This window comes from Ovis canadensis, chromosome 13 (assembly GCF_042477335.2).
Source record: "Ovis canadensis isolate MfBH-ARS-UI-01 breed Bighorn chromosome 13, ARS-UI_OviCan_v2, whole genome shotgun sequence".
Taxonomy (NCBI): Eukaryota; Metazoa; Chordata; class Mammalia; order Artiodactyla; family Bovidae; genus Ovis; species Ovis canadensis.
In genome coordinates, this window is record NC_091257.1 from 57,467,385 (window position 1) to 57,472,533 (window position 5,149).

Below are 5,149 nucleotides of genomic sequence, written 5' to 3' on the forward strand. Positions count from 1 at the left end.
ATGGTTTTTGTCTTGTTCTTCCTATCTCAGCCTTTTAATTAGAACGTTTGGCCCGTTTACAAATCTGCCTCCAACTGGAGATACGGGAAGAGGGGCCTTACTTTACCTTCTACCCATGAAGCATAAATGATTGCTTGTTCTACTCCTTTGCCAAGGCATCTTCAAGAACACTGCCACCCACCTAGTTGGTCACCTTGCCCATCATGTTACCCCTCCAGCTCAGCTCCCTCCTTTGTAACATAAGAAGTTGGGATGGATGTTTGCTATTCTTTTGACAAGCCCACCTGCAAATGAGACCTGCCTCCCTGCCCAGCCAGGGACCTGTCCAGCCCTCTCCTCCCATTTCCATCACTGAGAGTAGAGTTCAGAGACCAAAAGGAACATTTGTATACATTCAGCAAAATGCTGGTGGCTGTGATGAGAACTCATCCTTCTTTAGGCCCAGGAGAGCTGGAGGTATCACCTGAGGACTCCGGTTATGCTACCATCCCCCAGCACCATTTGTGCCCAGAGATGAGTCACGAGCCTGAAGCTGGACCCGCCCCACCCACACCGCTCCCTTGTGAGTCACAAGCACCTGTCAGTTCTACCTGCCAAACATGCACACTGCCACCTCCCTCCTGCTGCTGCCACCCCAGCCTGGGTCCTTCTGCCTCCCTCAGCCCCTGGGGCCTGATCCGCCATCCTCCCCACACACGGTCAGTCACTGCCTGCCATGGCCTCCACCATCGCTAGCCTGCCACCCAGACACTCCCCCGGCTCCTCACTGAGGACTTAGAGACTCCCCCCTCCCTTCCAGGGCTCCCCATTCCCCTCTTCACCCGGACACCCCGCTGTCTACACCCAGGCCATGCTGCAGCCTCCACGACGGTAATGCATCTGCCGCTGCACTGCCCTCAACTGTTTTAACAAAACTGTGATGCTCCCCTCATATACATTTAAGATTACATGTGCCTTTTCACCCTAGTGTATATTTATAAGTATATTTATATTTTTATATTTTATATTTGTAAATATAGAAATATTAAATATAAATAAAATTATAGTATATTATAAATTATTTTCATGTAAAACTCTCAGATCTCTTTGGAATGTACATCGTAGAAAACAAGTTTCACATCAGTGTAAGACCCACCACGATTGATGAAACATAAATGGGGACTTCCCTGGATAAGAACCCATCTGCCAGGGCAGGGGACACGGGTTTGACCCCTGGTCTGGGAGGATTCCGTGTGCCAAGGAGCAACCAGGCCCACACACCGCAACTACTGAAGCCAGCACTCCAGAGCACACAGGTCATGGCTCCGAAGCCCTCGAGCCTGGAGCCTGTGCTCTGCAACAAGACAAGCAACTGCAATGAGAAGCTTCACAGCAAAAGGGTAGCTCCCACTCGCCATAACTAGAGAAAGCCCCCGCACACCAACAAAGACCCAAAAAATCAGTTCAGTGCAGGCGCTCAGTCGTGTGCGACTCTTTGTGACCCCATGGACTGCAGCACGCCAGGCCTCCCTGTCCATCACCAACTCCTGGTGATAGACTCATGTCTATCGAGTCAGTAATGCCAAAGAATAAAACAAAAGATAAAGCATACATGAGCAGGATTTCCCAGGTGGTCTGGTGGCTACGACTCTGCCCTGTTGATGCAGGGGGCTCCAGTTAATCCCTGATCTGCAAACTAAGATCCCGCATGGCCAAAATATAAAAGTAAATAAAATAACAGTGAGAATAATTAAATAATTTTTTAGAAAAGATTATACTTAAGAATAAATACACTAAGTATTAAAAAACATACATGAAAAAGATACTACTACACAGGCAATTTCTACTCCAGGAGTTAAAAACTTTACCCTTTCCTCTTTTCTCCTTAAATATAATTTCATTACATTCCACTCCCAGAATTTTATCCTCATATTATAGAATTTTATGCCTGAACATGCTTTATTATCATTCTCATAAAATCCTGCAACAGAAACACATGTATAAATGGAAACTATTTTGGTTTCTTAAGATCAAAAAGGTCTAGGTGTTTTAAATGTTTTCTCTGAGTTTTATTAAGATTATTATTGATGTTACTGAGCAAGTTAAGACAGTAGAGATTTTGATGAGTGATTACATGTAGAAAGTGAGGCTGTGCCGGGAAAACGTCTCTAAACAAGATGGTGGTTCTATAGTTGCTGCTGTTTCCTGAGGCGGTGCCCACTGTCTACCCCCTGGAATGAGGCCAGGAGAGGCGGCAGGATGGGTACAGAAGCCCCTTGAGCATCTTCTCCTGTGTCTCATGCAAATCCACTTTGCTGGGGGTCCTGTTGTTGTCTTTCCAGCTGAGGCCTCACTATAGGCGGATATTGCTTCATTCTGGAATTAGCAAGGCAGGCTTGGCATTCCATTTATCCTCACCTTTTGTTTTCAGGGTTTTATGTTATACCTGTAAGCACCAAGGAATTGTACTCACGCCTCCTTCTGCCACCAGCATCACCCAGCTTGGAACCCCTGCTGAGTCACAGCAGTTAAGTCTCCTTTTGACTTTGTTGGAAGCTGAGAATTAGAAAGCACCTGCCTTAGAGAGGTGACAGTGAAATCATTCTTACACCTTCTCTGGAAAGTCTGCCCCAAAGCCCCATTATAGTACTCCCAGGGGACCATCAGTTCTGCCCGCTTGGTCCAAGCCACTGAGAAAGAGTTAGACTTTGTTTTATCATAGGCTTAAATCTCTCAGCCAACCCAAATATGGGTATGCCACCCACAGGTGCTTAGAAAGCCAGCCGCTGTGTCTTCAAACAGCTCAAGGAACTGCCAGCAGGACTTCTCCCAGTGATGGCATAAGACATTTCTCAAGTCAAACGAGCGTGTGAATGTGTGTTTCAAGAAACAGCATGAAAATCATTGAGAAATAAATTGTGAAATGTGTCTTACTAAAAAAAATAAAAAAGATTACTAACAGCCATCAAGATTAAAATGATAATAAGGGATTAATATCTGAAATATAGAGAAAACTAGAACTCAACAACAACAACAACAAAACAAAACAAAAAAAAAAAACCCTGATTCAAAAATGGGAAAATGGGCAAAGGACTTGAATAGACATTTCTCCAAAGAAGCTATATGAATGTCCAATAAGCATGTAAAAAAATGCTCAATATCACTGATTATTAGGGAAATGCAAATCAAAACTGCGATTAGAATGGCTAGTATGGCGGGGGCGGAAACAAAAAAAAGCAAGTGTTGACAGGAATGTGAAGAAATTGGAACCTGTGTGCACTTTGGTTGGACAGGGAAATATCCAATTGTTGTGGGAAATAGTATAGAGGTTCCTCAAAAAATTAAAAACAGCACCATCATACAATTTAGCAATTCTGCTTCTGGGTCTATACCCAAAATAATTGAAATCTCTTAGAACCTCTAGAGATATTAGTACATCCAAGTTCATAACAGCATGAGTCTTAACAGCAAACCATGGAAGCAACCTGAGTCCATCGATAGGTAAATAGAGAAGCAAAACGTGGTCCATACATATGGTGACTTATGCAGCCTTACAAAAAAGGAGATTCTGCCATTTGCTCTAACGTGGGCGAATCTTGAGGACATTGCACTAAGTGAATTAAGTCAGCCACAAAGACAGGTAGTATGACTTCACTACACTAAGGGCCCATAGTCGAAATCTCTTACACTTTCTATTTCTAGACTGTGAAATGCTGGTTGCCAAGGCCTGGAGATCAGGGGCTGGGGAGACAGTTTAATGGGTGCAAAGTTTTAGGTTTACAAGATGGAAAAAATTCTGGAAACAGATGCTGGTGATGGTGGCACAATGTGAGTGTTACTGTGCCCTCAACTGTGCACTGAACAAGGGTTAAGATGGCAAACTTTATGTTACATTTGTTTTACCATGATACAAAAATAATGCATATTTTAGGTATAATTTATAATATTTTGAAAGTATATTTTTAAAAATGCAAAAACTAATATAATTAATTCATATTATGATAGATTGTGAAAACAAGTCTAAAGGCTATTTCTCATAACTGGACTTGTCATATGCAATGTCATAATCTCAGATGTAGGAAAAATTACTATTTATGAAATAAAATATATTATAAAATCCTTGAGAATAATTTAGCATAATCTATTAAAATCATAAATAGCCTTATCTACCTTATACGACATAGTAACCAAAGTTTCTTTTTATATTTAAGAAAAAGAGAAGGTGAAAATGCTAAAAAGCTAAGGGTCTGTTGGTTGCTTACAATTTTTTTTTCAATGAAAACAGGAATTTATAAATTTCGTAAATATTTATTTTGATAAAGATGAGGATTGACTATAATTCAAATAAATATTTCATTCTATGATTTGAAAAAATGGATTTTAGCTTCCTTTAGAATAATGCACACAAAATTTTAATCAGCAAATTTCAGCCTATGTTTATATTGAAAACAAATTTCAGCCGTGTTTCAGCCTAAACCCAAAATACATTTAAAACCATAATCTTATTAAGCTATAAGCATCCCTGCTCCACTGCTCAAAGATACTTGTCTTTCAGCCAAATGACATACCCAGATGACAAGCACTGACAAAGTTAGGGAGAAAGCTGATATTTTTAAATTCATGAAAGAAGTTGATTTCAGTGTTTCTTACCTGTAATCTCTCTGCCTCACTCCCACGTGACTGTCCCCCGAAAGTGATGCTGATTTGGGCTATACATGCAGAGCCCCGCTGCTCCCTTCCAGCACTTTTCCCAGCAGAGCAAGTTTCATGTGGGAAGGGTCCCCACAGTCACCTGCCATCTTCCAGCAGCCTTGATTTCCAGAACAGGAGAGATGAGGTATCAGTGGGCACCATGAGTAGGGAATGGGACAGGGGCCCTGCGTGCCTCCCAGTCAACTTAAGAGGCCAGCATGTGGATGCTAAGGATCTGGGAATCTCTCCTCTGTGTCTATGTGCCCCAGGGTGCAAGTGCCCAGGTGAGAATTCACATCTGCTGCTTATCCCCAAATTAACATTGAGTCCGCATTGCCCTCTGGTCCATGACTTTCTCAGTATCTCATTCAAGGCCCAGCCAGCATTCAGGGACTGTGTGCAGAGTCACTGAGTATTAAAAACAAGCCCCACTTGCTCAGCGGCCAGAAAGCCCTGCCCACCCCCGGGGAGATCTGGG

At 42.5% G+C, this 5,149-nt stretch overlaps 1 long non-coding RNA gene across 1 annotated transcript; it reads right to left on the reverse strand.

Annotated features, from left to right (window-relative positions):
* Window positions 1-2,020: 2,020 nt before the first annotated feature.
* LOC138416975 (uncharacterized) lies at window positions 2,021-4,789 on the reverse strand. The gene is made up of 2 exons (XR_011247924.1): window positions 4,630-4,789; window positions 2,021-2,425 (listed from the first exon to the last, which is right to left on the reverse strand). It is a non-coding gene; the product is annotated as an uncharacterized lncRNA (long non-coding RNA).
* Window positions 4,790-5,149: the final 360 nt, after the last annotated feature.